This window comes from Tamandua tetradactyla, chromosome 12 (assembly GCF_023851605.1).
Source record: "Tamandua tetradactyla isolate mTamTet1 chromosome 12, mTamTet1.pri, whole genome shotgun sequence".
NCBI lineage: Eukaryota > Metazoa > Chordata > Mammalia > Pilosa > Myrmecophagidae > Tamandua > Tamandua tetradactyla.
The window spans coordinates 6,259,688-6,275,494 of NC_135338.1; the positions used below are offsets into that span (position 1 = coordinate 6,259,688).

A 15,807-nucleotide genomic window follows, 5' to 3' on the forward strand; every position below is an offset into this window, starting at 1 on the left:
ACAATGGCTCAGTCTCATTTTATCCTGAGAAAGTAATCAGGAAATGTGAGCCTAAATGAAAGGTTTTTCACAGAATTATTATTTCAAATTTTGAAAACTTTGAATCAGCATAAATATTTAAAGGCTAAAAGTGTGTATCTTCAAAAACTCAAAAATGGACAGCACAATAATACCTAATTGTAAAGTAATCTTGTTAAAACACTGAATGAAGCTGCATCTGAGCTATTGGTTTTTGTTTTGTTTTGTTTTGTTTTGTTTTGACTTTACTATTATTACTTTTATTTTTGTCGCTATATTAACATTCTATATCTTTTTCGGTTATGTTGCCAGTTCTTCTAAACCGATGCAAATGTACTAAGAATTGATGATCATGCATCTATGTGATGATGTTAAGAATTACTGATTGCATATGTAGAATGGTATGATTTCTAAATGTTGGGTTAATTTCTTTTTTTCCATTAATTAAAAAAAAAAAAGAGAGAGAAGGGGTAATTGGAGCTGAAGGGATACAGACTGTACAACGGGACTGGATATAAAAACTCAGAAATGGACAGCACAATACTACCCAATTGTAATGCAATTATGTTAAAACACTGAATGAAGCGGCATGTGAGGTATAGGGTTTTTTTTTTTCTTTCTATTAATGTTTTAATTCTTATTCTGTTGTCTTTTTATTTCTTTTTCTAAATCGATGCAAATGTACTAAGAAATGATGAATATGCAACTATGTGATGTTATTAAGAATTACTGAGTGTACATGTAGAATGGAATGATTTCTAATTGTTTTGTTAATTCTTTTTTTAATTAATAAAAAAACTATAAAAAAAAGTGTGTATCTTTGTGTATTCAAATGACTGTGAACATTGTGATATATGCAAACAATGGAATCCTGTGATATCTTTAAGAATTATAGTGACGTATCTAAATAGACAGACACTAGTGGCATATCACTCTGAGAAAGCAGTCTAAAACCACATAATCCTATTTTTATAAATGAAGAACTTTCTACAACAAATTGTTAAGTTATTGAGCAATGAGAGTATAGTTCATTGTTTAGATTTCAGTTTTTCTATGTTTTACAAATTTTGTACATTTATCAATTCTACACTTACACAAAAAGAACATTTATATTAGGAATCAACTCATTTTAAGAGGGCATGATACAGTTCATGCTCTTGGGCCTCCACCCAGATTGCCTTGACTTTTTTGCATTCACCCTCCAGGTACTCAGGCAGTTCATTCCTTCTCTAGAAAATCGTCCTTTGCCCATTGCTGCTGCCTTATCTGGGAGGCCGCCCACATGCCAGCCTGGGAGGAGCCTGTGACCAATGGCTGACTGATACAAAGGGATAGAAGGCCAGCCCCGTCCACTGGATGGGACCCGTTTTGTGGTGCAATTCCTTCTTCCGAGTTACCATGTTGGATCTGACTGAAGCAGGTTTCTAGCTGAAACCATATTCCTGTTTATATTTTTCCTGCCCTCTCCTGCTTTCCTCACTCCCCTTCTCCTAAGGGTACCCACCCAATAAATCACTTGAGCAAGAATCATTATTTTAGGCTCTTCTCTAAGGGAAACTGACCTAAGACTCACAACTTTTTTCTTATCCTCCTAAAATACACAGACATAATTTCTTCATTTCTGATGTTTATCATCCATGACCCCAAATAAGTCCCAAATATGTTTAACTGTCTCTAAAACTGAGATTTTTGGACCACTAGCTGTGCAATGAATTATGGTCTTTTTTTTTTTTTGTATTTGATTTTTGGTTTTGCTTTGTTATTTTACCTGTGGGATATTCCATCCAATTATTTATTAAATATATTATTATTTATTTGCGTTTTAATCTATCTAATCTATCTATCTAAGCTATCCCTATGTACATCAAAAACTCAAATTAAGAAAATACAGAAATCACCTTCCATCCACCTTCCCCATACCCAGTATTGTTCTCTAGAAGCAACCTCTTCTCTTTGCTTTTGGCACTTTCAGTGGATAGCTTACTAATACCAGGTAGTATGATTATGCATCCATTTGTTGATTTACCAAGTTTAGATAGTAGTTTTTATATGAAAAATAGGAATTCAGCAAATTTACACAAACTTCTGCCTCCTCTCCATGTTTGATGTTTATAAACTACTTTTCAATCTCCTACAATTGCCTTTATACTTTTATAAATAAGATACTTAAATCTTTGTTTAAATTTTTTTCTATATTTTCTTGATTTCAGATATTGTAAGTTGGAATATCTCTTATTTTCTCCCTTGTCTCCTATCCCCTCTTCAGTATTTCACATTCTGGTTTTTTCTTCACATCATCATAGAGGATAACATTTATACACTGTTCTGTTCGTTCTCTAGCCACAATCAAACCCCTTTGGGAACTCCTTATTCTAAGAAAAGAGTTAAGTCTAATTGGACTATTTGGGGACATTTTTCTGGATCAGAAACACTTTATGTTGAAATGGGTGGGGTCAGGTAGCTCTTCGTCTCATACTTCCTCATTCAGTGATCACAGTATCGAGCCAAGTGTGGGGAAAGAGAAAAAATACTGTTTTTATAGAGGGCCCAAGAATATGGCTGATTTCCATGTTTTATCTTAGTAAGTCTAGTTGAGGAAGGACTCCTACCTCTTAACTTACTTTATTTCACTAAATCTAGGAAACTATGGATTATAAGATGAACCATTATTTTAGGTATCACTGCAAAAAGGAAAATGCTTCCAATTAAAGTTTGAGAATGCTCAATCTGCACCTTTTGAAAGACATCCTAATTTTAGAGATGCTAAAAAGTTTAAAAGAGTATATTTTCGAGTCAAAGAAATGTACTTTGTCAAAAACTGTTCTCCATAACTGAGTCAGTTAAAATTGCAATTGAAAATTAAGGGAAAAATCACATGAACATCTTGATAGATGCTGTAAAAGCATTCTACAAAATTCAGCATCCTTTCTGATAAAAACACTTCAAAAGGTAGGAATCAAAAGAAACTTTCTAATATGATAAAAGGCATATATAAAAAGACCCATAGCCAGCACTGTACTCAAAGGAGAGAGACTGAAAGCTTTCCACCTAAGATTAGGAACAAGACAAGGATGCATAATAAGCCAGAAGCAAAGGAACAAATATTATATTGTGTGGTAGTTAGGTTCAGGTGTCAACCTGGCTGGGTGAAGGCACCTAGTTCTGTTGCTGTTGGCCATGAGCCAATGATACGTGACCCTCATCTGTTGCTCATTACATCTGCAGTCGGCTAGGAGGTGTGTCTGCTGCAATGAATGATGTTTGACTTAATTGGCTGGTGCTTAAATGAGAGGCTCAACGTAGCACAGCCCAAGCAGCTCAGCATACCTCATCTCAGCCCTCGCAGCTCAGCCCAGGCCTTCGGAAATGCAGAAAGGAATCACCTTGGGGAAAGGTGATTGGAACCCAGAGGCCTGGAGAGAAGGCCAGCAGAGACCACCCTGTGCCTTCCCACATAAGAAAGAACTTCAGTGGAAAGTTAGCTGCCTTTCCTCTGAAGAACTAACGAAATAAATCCCCTTTTACTAAGAGCCAATCCATTTCTGGTGTGTTGCATTCTGGCAGCTAGCAAACTAGAACATATGGTCTTCTTTCAAAAACAGTTATAAGAATATTGGGGCCTAGACTGTAAGCTCTTATAGCAGTCGCATTTAGTCTGGAGCTGCAAATGTTAATTCTCAATTTGGAGATGCTGTGCTGCGAATGCATAACCTGGTATACCCTTGGAACTTTGGCTACCTGCTGGCATTCTGCAGCTCCGAAAGCAGCATTGCTACACACAACTGTTAAAGAAACTGAAAGGAGATCAGGCTTCAATTAGAGATAAGGACAAAACTGATCAGAATGGGATTAAGATAAATCAGAACACAAGCATAAGGGTGACATTGTTGGTAGTTTTGAACTTTGCCTACTGTATGAAGCCAAAGAAAGAGAGCTTTAGGTTGTCAAAAACCCAAATTATCTGTGGCACACAATCTAACTCAACCTGTCTGGATTGACAACCCAAACACATGGAGCCCAAAATTGGACTGAGGGCTTGCAGTTCTGTGTGATAGTGACTTAGACGGCAGAGTTCTCACCTGCCACGCCAAAGACCGGGTTCAATTCCCGGTGCCTGCCCATGTCAAAAAAAAAAAAAAAAGTATTGGCAAAGGGATGGGAGAAAAAATATTGGACTTTTATGCTTTCCCACCAGGGAAACCCCTGAGACTGACTCAAACATTAGGGACTCCCAAGTCAATAGGCCAATCCATTGAACTTGAGGCTTTCTCTTGTGAAGCCTATTTCTGTAGTGGAGAAGCTAAGTCTACCTATAGTTATTTCTAAGATTTACTTACAGAAAACCTCTTTCATTGCTAAAATGTGGTCTTTCTCTCTCTTTAAGCCCAACTCTGCAAGTAAAATCATTACCCTCCTCCCTACACGGGACATGACATACAGGAGTAAAAATCTCCCTGACAACCTAGAACATGATTCCCAGGGATGAGCCTGGCCCTGGCACTGTGGGATCAACAATGCTTTCCTGGCCAAAAGGCAGGAAACAAATGTAATGAAATAAGACATCAGTGGCTAAGAGAGTTCAAAGAGTGTCAAGAGGCTATTGGAGGCAACTCATATACAAGTTTCAGTGAGATACTGCTAATTACCAGGGTTTGCCAAACTCCAACCAAAACCATTCCTGTCAACCCTGAAGAACACCTAGGGCTTTACTTGAGATTTTGCAAAAGTTTCATATGCTAAGAATACTTTCCAGAAAACTACAACCGCTAGAAGGGTTCCTAGGTCAGGTAAGTCCTGAAATCCAGAGGGGCCAGCCTCTCTAAGAACATCAGTGAGTTCCACCCCCCCTCCAATATTATCGATATCCCTGTCCAACATGAAAAAGTTAGACTGCCGAAATACCAGTAAAGATTGGAAGAAAGATCAAAGGGGAAGGAAGAGTTATAACAGAGAAGATAGGATTTAACAAATGAGTGTGACTACTGAATTATTTTATTGACACTTTTTTCAGTCTCCAGTGTCTTGGAGCAGTTAAAAGGAAAAACCTAAAATTGTGGAATTGCTACCCATACCAAACTCTGAATTCAGTTCTGTAACTACTTGTTACTGTGTACTTTGAAATATATTGGTTTGTACGTATATTATATTTTACAATAAGAAATGTTTAAAAATTGCAGTTGTAATGCCTCAAGACAAGTCTAATTAAGAATTATTTTTAAAAAATAGATTGCTCTCAAAATGATGACACGAAGTCTTCAATTTCTCAACATACAGAACACTGTACCTGGCTAATGCGTATGCAATTTACAACCATATTCAAGGAAGAATTGAAAAAAAAATTTCATAGTGAATAATTTTATGAATGGATGATCCTGTACTAATTTTGCATTTTTAAAAATTTCCAATTAGGGGATGTCTGGTGCAATATTTCTAAGACCACATCCTCTGGCATCATCTTAAAATTCAATTGGTATGTACAAGTCATAGAATTATAAAGCTGCAGCTGTTTTTAAAGATATAGGCTTGTAAAAAAAATAGATACTAGCTATTTCACAGTAGCTCACAGTTAAAGGTAAATCCAAGACTTAATGTCCTACCCATCCTGAGATCTATACATATTATCACATGTAATCCTCCTCATAAACCTATGATGTGTATATTACTATTATTAGCCCTATTTTACAGATGGGGAAGCTGCAGCACAGAAATCTTAGGAAACTTGCCCATGGTCACATCACTTGTAAGTAGTACAGCAGAGACTCAAACTCATATAATCTGACACTAGAACCCATAGTCTTAACCACTGTACCGTAGAAGCTCTCTTATTTGCTATATTGAACTATAACCACGTTGTTTTTTGAAATTTGAGACATGTGACTATTAGGGGTGAATTCTTTTTTTAAGTTATAATATTAACATTGGAAAAGCTTTTACACAAGTTCTGGCAGATGGAGTCTACAGGACCTGTGAGCTACTTCATAATTCTCTTTTGGGCTCAGAAAATACCTGGTTAGCTCCACCTTTTTCCAACTTTTGCCACTAGACAACTAGGTGGGGGGGCAGGAGTGCCAGAAACCAAATATCTTCCCCTTATTAGAGAAAATATGTAGAATATATGTAAGTTAAAAATGCTTGGTTTTTAGGTGGGGTGAGATATTAAGAATGACATGGGAACACTGTTTATAAAGAACAGTTAAATTGAAGATGAAGACACTATTTAAAATTGCTATAAAGGTTACAGACAGTATATAGACAGTACCTCATGAAGAACATTTATAAAGTTATAATGTCTGTGCTGGTCTGAAGGGATTATGTACCTTAGAGAAGCCGTGTTTTAATCCTGATCCGTTTTGTGGAGACAACCGTTTCTTCTAATCCCGGTTCAGCACTGCAGGCTGGGAACTTGATTAGATTATCCCCACAGAGATGCGATGCACCTCATTGTAGGAATAAACATTTGATTAGTGGGAGATGTGACTCCACCCATTCCAGGTGGGTCTTAATTAGTTTACTGGAATCCTTTAAAAGAGGAAACATTTTGGAAAAAGCTTCTGAGCCACAGAGCCAAGACAGCCCACGCAGCCACAGACCTTTGGAGAGGAAGAAGGAATATGCCCCCAGGGGAGCTTCATGAAACCAGAAGCCTGGACCGAAAGTTAGCGGATGTTGCCAAGTTCGCCATGTGCCTTTCCAGTTGAGAGAGAAACCCCGAATGTCGTCGTCCTTCTTGAACCGAGGTATCTTTCCCTGGATGCCGCAGATCGGACATTTCTATAGTCTTGCTTTAATTTGGACATTTTCATAGCCTTAGAACATGTAAACTTACAAAACTTAATAAATTTCCCTTTATAAAAGCCATTCTATTTCTGGTATATCGCATTCTGGCAGCTTGGAAACGAGAACAACATCCTAAGTGAAAAAAAAAAAAAGCAGAATACTTACCTACTGTGGATAAGGTGTTTGTAGAAGTAAGAAAAGAATTTTTAAAGTTCTGAAAGACAACACTAGTATTATCTTCAACTGGAAGTATTCCTGATAATATAAGAGAATGCATCTCCTACAAATTAAAACAAAACAACAACAAATAAAGCTTTAGAATTGTATGATGTATATTTCTTTACATAGTACACTAAAGTAAATTTCATTCAATTGGATTAAAACCAAAACTCCTTTTTAAGTTGAACTTCTCCATAGGATCCTGTGAAATTGAAATGCTTCTGTTGATAAATTGTAAAGGAAAGTCTTATTTGTTTCTATGATGGTACCTCTTTTATAATATTGAATGCAGAATCTCTGCTTAGTGGGCCCATATCAATAAATTCACCCTGATCCAGCTTTATAGTATCCCACACCCTTAAAATCCATTACCATACATATTCCCCTGATTTCTGTCTATATAAATTGGAAAACTCACACAGTTCTTTTGGAGTATAATGTACCTCCTCATGTGTGATACTTTGTACCTCATCTTTAGGTGCCTGTTGGGACTTTAGTCTAGTTATAGGTCTGGAAGAAATGAGGGGTAGTGGGGGTGGGTCACAGAAAGAATTAGAAATATCTTCCAAGCCATTTGCTTTAGGGCCTTCATTTGCAGTTTCATCTGGTGAAACAGGATTAATCACTCTAGGGCTGATCCCTTCCGATGGGGGTTGGGTGGCCCATTTCTCAAGGCAGGAGGTGGGGCAGCTATATCTTCAGAGCAGACTATTATAGGGTTATTAAGAGAAGACTCAGCATGACCTAGGATCTCAACCTCACCCCTGACATCATTATCCACCCATATGTCACCATCCCGTTTTTTAGGGTCTCACGCCTTTCCAATCAATGCCCTCACTTTAATGGCAGACACCCATGCCCATGCAAGATTGAGATTTCAGTTTACATTGTAAAGTTGCTACTCTAACAATAAGATTCTGAGTCTGATTTTCAGAGATCTCAAGTCTATGGCTAGAAGAAATAAGATTTTCCTTCAGGACACTCAGAAACTTCTATATCTGACAGACGACACTTAAGCTTCTTGTTTGAAGCCTTATGCCCATCCCTTTCACTCATTAATGTATCCAGTGTATCTAACAACAACCAGCCAACATCTCTATATCTCCTATTTCCACGAAATTCTGTAAAGGTGTCAAAAACTTTGTCCCCCAGAGCCTGGCTTCATACAAGCAAAACATTAGAAGAATTGAATGGCAACATTTTGACTATCTCTTTTGCCAATTCACTCCATGGATTGGCACTGTCATTCTGATTATGGGAATCAGAGTCCTTAGAGTCTTTGAGTCCAGTCAAACTAGAAAACCATTCATAAAAACCCATTTTTAAGATTCTGTTTCTTAAGAACCACTCCTGGTCCCAAGCTGTATTAGTTAGGGTTCTTTAGAGAAACAGAATCAACAGGAAATATTCGTAAATATAAAATTCATAGAAGTGTCTCATGTAACCATGGGAATGTAGAGTCCAAAATCTGTAGGGCAGGCTGTGACGCTGACAATTCTGATGGAGGGTCTGGATGAACTCCACAGGAGATGCTTACCAGCTGAAGCAGAAAGAGGGCCTGTCTCCTCTGAATCCTCCTTAAAAGGCTTCCAGATTAAGCATCACTCATTGCAGAAGACACTCCCCTTGACTGATTACAAATGGAATCAGCTATGTAGGCAACTGACGTGATCATGATTTAATTCTATGAAATGTCCTCATAGCTACAGACAGGCCAGCACTTGCCCAGCCAGACAAACAGATACCACCACCTGGCCAAGTTGACACATGAACCCAACCATGACAGGGACTTACAGGTCTGTGTGGGATCTCACACATTCCATCTTGTCCAGACTTGTGTATGCTGTGTGTCTGGTCATTGATGCTCCCCCAACAGTTGTTTTGTACTGTTCCTGACTATTTACTAGCTGCTCTGTAGGATAAACTAAACTCTACACCTCATCATGCCACCATCTTGCCCTGCCTCTATGTTCTAGTTTGCTAGCTGCCAGAATGCAATATACCAGAAATGGAATGGCTTTTAAAAAGGGGAATTTAATTGGTTGGTAGTTTACAGTTCTAAGGCCTAAAGAATGTCCCAATTAAACAAGTCTATAGAAATGTCCAATCTAAGGCATCCAGGGAAAGATACCTTGGTTCAAGAAGGCCAGTGAAGTTCAGGGTTTCTCTCTCAAGTGGAAGGGCACACGGTGAGTACAGTCAGGGTTCCTCTCTTCTGGAAGGGCACATGGCAAATGTGGAGTCATCTGCTAGCTTCTTCTCCTGGCTGCCTGTTTCATGAAGTTCCCTGAGAGGCATTTTTCTTCCTCTCCAAAGGAAAGGCTGGTGGACTCTGCTTCTTGTGGCTATGCCATTCTGCTCTGCTCTCTCTGACTCTCTTATTTTCAAAATGTTTCCACTTTATAGGACTCCAGAGACTTATGAAGACCCACCCACATGAGTGGAGACATGTTGTCACCTAATCCAGTTTAAGAACCACTCTTGATTAAATCACATCTCCAGGGAGATGATCTGATCACAGTTTCAAATATACAGTATTGAACAGAGATTATTCTGCCTTTATGAAATGGGATTTAGATTTAAACATGGCTTTTGTAGGGGACATACATCCTTTCAAACCAGCACACTCTACATAGTATATATAAATGTTTTTTCCTTTTTCTTTCATACTTCTGTGTATTTCCTAACTTTTAACATTCATTGTGTAACAAAAATCTTATTTTCACTTGATGTTTATTTAAAGGGATATAAGTTTCAAAGCTAAGAGTTAAGTTAATATCCATCTTGAGGAATAACTATAATTCATCATTACCTAGTTCAGGATTCAGATAGAAGGTAGAGTGAACACCCAGCAGGCTCATTGGCTTTTACTGGGTAGAAATGGCAGCTTTTGTAACTGACACATGAGGGCAGACTGAACAAATAAAAGTTAAAAACAAAGCAGAATTTCTTAGTAGAAAGAGTTAACAGGGTGCTATTAGATCCTAGAAGGAGCACAGACAACAGAAACAAATAATCATTTGGGAATCTGACATAAATCTTTACTCTTGATTTATTTTTAGATGTTGTACTTGCAAATTGGGTGTCTACCCTTATGGACTAACCAATTAGGAGTCCCCAGACATGGGAGTGATTTGCACATTATCCAGTCAGTTTTGCATTTTCTACTTAAAGTGGTGCCTTTATTGAAATAGCAAGAACAAAATGTTGATGCTGATCTGCCTGAGCAGGAATAAGGCAGAGACTGTGTTTCCACAGGGACTGAAGAACAGTTGGAGATGGGCCAAAGTCAGTTGGCTGTTTTTACTGATAGAATTAGGAAAAAAAAGGTCTGCAGATACCCAATTTCAGCTTGAGGCTATAGGGAAACACCCTTTCTTAAATTTCAGACTTACGTAAGAAACTTAAGAAGATGTTTGCTGGTCTTCTGAAATTACCACAACCTAATGGACTGTAAACTAAAGTCATATAAATACCAAGCTTTCTGGGGCTGTTTCTTCTATTTTTTCCCCTAATTTTAAGCATGTGCATTTAGTTGAATTTGTTATATCACTGCATTTGATTGCTTTTCTTTCTGATTTTTTTAGCTAATTAATTTTTATTTCTCACACATGCACCCTCTGTACTGTTTTAGCTTATTTTATTTCTCTATTTTATAGCTTTTATTGCCTTATTTACCCTTTTAAATTATACTTATTCTTAACTTTATTTCATATTACCTTATTTTTTATTTATTTTATCCTACCATGTCATTTTGTTAATATGTTCTTCTTGGTATTTTTACCCTCTACTCTTAAAAATGTAATAACTTTGTCCCCTTTTACCAGCATGCTGTGTGGTCACATTTCCTTTACCATTTCTCTTTATTTATTGTGAAAAAATAACAGATATACAAAAAAATGATAAATTTCAAAGCTCAATGTAACAATTAGTTATAAAATAGGTTTCTGAGTTTAGTATGAGTTACAGTTCCACAATTTTAGGTTTTTCCTTCTAGCTGCTCCAAGACACTAGAGACTAAAAGAAATATCAATATAATGATTCAGCAGTCATACTCATTGGTCGAATCTTATCTTCTCTGCTGTAGCTCTACCTTCTCCTTTGATCTTTCTCCCAATCTTTAGGGGTATTTGGGCTATGCCCATTCTAACTTTTTCATGTGGGAAGGAGTTGTCAATAATATGGGATGGGGGATAGAACTAGTTGATGTTCTGGAGAGGCAGGTCCCTCTGAGTTTCAGGAATTATCTGGCCAAGGAACCTATCTAGAAGTTGTAGATTTCTGGAAAGTAATCATAGTGAACAGTGTAGAATCTCAGATGAAGTCCTGGGTACTCTTTAGGACTGACGGGAATGGTTTTGGTTGGAGTTTGGCAAACCATGATAAATAGTAATATCTAGCCGAAGCTTTGCATAAGGTTAGCTTCCAGAGTAGCCTCTCTACTCCATTTGAACTCTCTCAGCCACTAATACCTTATTTGTTACACTTCTTTTCCCGTTTTGGTCAAGAAGGTATTGGCAAGCCCATGGTGCCAGAGCCAGGCACATCCCTGGGAGTCATGTCCCACGTTTCCAGGGAGACTTTCACCCCTGGATGTCATGTCCCATTTAGGGTAGAGGGCAAAGATTTCACTTGCAGAAGTAAGCCCTGCTATTTTAAAATAAAAATTTAGGGGGAAAACAAAAGACACTCACAATGTCATTTCAGCTTCGAAGACTTACCTGTTAAGTTTTTTTGGCTCAAGCTTTTACTTTAATGTATATATTATAAAAATTCTTTATTCAATTGAAGAATTTCCTCCACTCTCTCCTAGATTTCTTTGCTTACAGAAGTGGCATAAATGTTGAAAACACAAATATTATGTTAAATATAACACGAAACAGCAAACATCAGAGGTGTGTATGCTTAAGATAAAAGAAAGGGAGAAGTTCAAAATGTTTCAGGCCTATTTATGAATGTCTGAGGAGAAATCACATGGTTTACCCTTGGCCATGGGTTCCGTCTCCTGCTCATACAAACAGATCTCTACATAGGCTCGCTTTCTCTGCAAGGGTCCATTCACAGGTGCTTTTTGCCTTGTCCTTACTGGAGAATCTCTGTTCTTGATCTTCATCGTGGCTGTGCTGGTTTGAAAGGAAGTATGCCCCCTAAGAAAAGCCATGTTTTAATATAAATCCCATTTCATAAAGGTAGAATAATCCCTATTCAATACTGTATATTTGAAACTGTAATGAGATCATCTCCCTGGTTGATGTGATTTAGTCAAGAATGGTTGTTAAACTGGATTAGAGAACGACATGTCTCCACCCATTTGGCTGGGTCTTGATTGGTTTACTGGAGTCCTATAAAAGAGGACTTGGAAAGAGAGACTCAGAGAGAGCAGAGAACGCTGCAGCACCACGAAGCAGAGAGTCCACCAGCCAGTGACCTTTGGAGATGAAGAAGGAAAACGCCTCCCGGGGAGTTTCATGAAACCGGAAGCCAGGAGAGAAAGCTAGCAGATGATGCCGTGTTCACCAAGTGCCCTTTCAGCAGAGAGAGAAGCCCTGACTGTGTTCGCCATGTGCCTTTCCACTTGAGAGAGAAACCCTGAACTTCATCGGCCTTCTTGAACCAAGGTATCTTTCCCTGGATGCCTTAGATTGGACATTTCTATAAATTTGTTTTAATTGGGGCATTTCCTTGGCCTTAGAACTGTAAACTAGCAACTCATTAAATTCCCCCTTTTAAAAGCCATTCCGTTTCTGGTATATTGCATTCCGGCAGCTAGCAAACCAGAACAGTGGCCGATGTCCAGTTTATCCATATCCTCAAAATCACTCATGTCCCTCTTCCACGTCCTCATCTTCCACAAGTTCTCTTTGCCCACATTTTCTTCAGCTTCCTCTTTATCATCTTTTTCCTCAGCATCTGAAGAGCCACTCTCTGCCTCCAGGCCTTGTCGAAGGCATGAATGGGGAAGCTGTAGATGTCGCCATATGTATCTTGTTTCTGTCTCTCCAGTAATTCCTTCTCGGTGGCATTCTCCAGCTGAGCAGCTATCAATGCCCTTTCCTCTCTCCTTTTTTTCTCTCCATTCCACCTTCTGACTCAAAGGCGCAAGTTTTCTTGGCCTCTTTAGTTTAAAGTTTCTAATTCAAATTAGCTACTGGATAATCCTGGTGAATCTCTGTTTACATTTATGTCAAATAAAATGGGGCCAGTAAATTAGATTTTCATCTATTTGCCCCAGTGCTTTCTCATGGTTTTTACTGAGTTGAAACCTTTCCCAGAGATGCCTGGGAAAGCTGCTCATCCTATAACCTTCATCTACAAGTAGCATTGTGCTTTATCTTCTTTGATAGTGACATATTGACCATTTGTCAGGGGACAGGATGACCGATTGCATAATACAGTTAGGCTGTCTTCATTTCTGCAAAACCTCTGAGTCGTGGTCCTTATTTTGAAGGAACAAAACTGTTGTTTCTTAGTGTATCCCAGATAACATCATCTGACTGCATGGTGTCTGTGGCTCAGTACATAGCCCACGTTTCCTTTAAATGTTCCCATTAAAGCACTTAAATCATCCCTCTTATAATTCTCAGAAGTCACTGAATGCTTTATCTCATTTGAGAGGTCAGTCCTTATCTTCACCCCAATTCATCGCTATGCTCGCTCCCGGTTAAATCCGGCTAGGACTCCCAATGTCACAATGTGACAACTTTTTGAATACACACAGCCAACTGCTTTGCCTAAAGAACCAGGTCCAATTCAACTAACACATCCCCAGAAAATGTGTACAGACAAAGTTTGTCACCCACCCAGCAACCATTTCCCTTCACCCTACTCTCTTGTGGGATGAAACTTTGAGCAATAGGGACGAATGGAAAGTATGCCAGAGGCTTCAGCAGAAGCTTTTCCTCCATTGTAAGACGAGATGCACAGGCAAAGCAAATTTTCATATATGTTGAATGTACCACGTGTACATGTGATGCTTCCAACTACTGCATCATAACAAGACTTGAGGAGAGATACTGTCAGCATGCTGAGGATGGTGATGGAAATACCTGGGTTCTTCATTGCACAATGGGTTACTGAACCAAACCCAAGAGATCACTTTGCCTCTGAAATTCTAATTATGGATAATGGATATCCACAGTACTTACTCCAAGTTTAGTTGGGTATTATTCCACTTACAGCCAAAGCATTCAAACGGGGGCATCTTGTCCCTATATGAGGTTCACTGCTAAATGAGTCAGCCCACCGGTGCCATCTCTTCTCTACCTTCATAGAGATTTTATTTTACAAACCTCAACTGCATTTCACTGCTACTCCGTCAAAGCTACCATAATTCTCTCAAACATGTTTTAATAGCTATGAATTACTGGTAAGAAGAATTGGACTCTTATTGCCTCACTTTCTACCAAATGTTTGGGCTCCTTATGCAAATTTGCTACAAATTCCTAAGCCATCATCAAGTTCACCATACCAGAAATTTCTCTTGGTTTATTATTTACAAGAATAAACATGTAAAATTCCTTCTTACCATACACACTGCTAACTTTCTTTGTAATTATCGAAGCAATGTTCATATAAGAACTGGAAAATACCAGAAGACAAAAGAAGAAAAACCCAAATATGTTCAGTTAACAGTTTAGCGTATTTCCTTTGACCTTTTATAATTGAGCTCATACTGCAAGCATAATTTGTATGAGGGCTCATTCACTTGCCATTGTATCATTTTTCTTGCAATACATACTATTTTTCAAAAGCACATTGTTTAAAGGCTAATTATAATCTTGTCATGTGGATGTACAAAATTTATTTAAGCATTCCATTTCATAAAAAGAAGCTGTGTAAGAGAGGTTAAAGTTATGTGTTCTGGAGTCAAAATCCCAGCTCCATATTTTATTGAATATGTGTCCTTGGACAATTTCTTTTACCTCTTGAAGGCTTGGCTTCTTCATTTGTAAAATGCATATAATAACACCTACATCACAGACTTGTTGTGAGAAGCAAATGATGTAGAAGAAGTCCTGGTACAATTTAATGTTCAACAAAGTTTAATTATTTTTATTATTACCATTACTGAATTTTTGATTCTTTTTTCATTTTCTCAAACATGAATAAAACATCCATGTCTTAAAACATCCTTGAACAGAAATCGCTCTCTGCTTCACTGATTATTTTTTGGAATTTTTTTTTTTTAGACAGGAATTCCTGAGTGATGTCTGTTTGCTTGTGAGTCTCCATTTTGCAGACTTTTGTAAAAATAAAAAGCAAGAAATGCCAGCCTCAAGAGGCAATTGTAAGAACCACACATTCCCTCAGCAAAATAAGTACTTTTGTTTCAGTTAGTCTTCTCCCAACATGAAAGGATAGATTCACTCATTTCCCCCAAAAGTGAACTCCTTGACTTTAAATTGAAGTAAATCCATTTGATCCACAGTCTTTAATCCTGACATACCAACATGTCTATTCTGGGGACAATTCAGATGACCTGCTGGAATGGTATTTTCTTTTTCAGTATGAACTCTGACTTTTCTTTAAATTAAAGAGAAATGTGATTTAATTTAACAAAAATCTATGCTTTCACCTCCATATCCATGTAAACTGATGAGGCCAAAGAACAGAGTGAGGGGTTCCTTTCTGGAAGGAATATAATTTTGATCATCTTATGTTCTGATCAATTGTCTGTCTTTAGCTGCCTGCTTACCATTACATCAAAGAAAGACTACAGATTCTGTTTTGAATGCTTAGTTACTAGCCCTTGAATGGGCTATCATGGCAGGCAAAGTGAAAAAAATGAAAGGA

At 37.9% G+C, this 15,807-nt stretch overlaps 2 pseudogenes; both read right to left on the minus strand.

The window, feature by feature from the left end:
- The window catches only part of LOC143652732 (potassium channel subfamily K member 5-like), a 49,044-nt pseudogene extending 41,972 nt beyond the window's left edge, over positions 1–7,072 (minus strand).
- A 4,887-nt stretch (positions 7,073–11,959) lies between these two features.
- On the minus strand, positions 11,960–13,514 carry LOC143652733 (protein MAK16 homolog pseudogene; annotated as a pseudogene).
- Between the last annotated feature and the right edge of the window lie 2,293 nt (positions 13,515–15,807).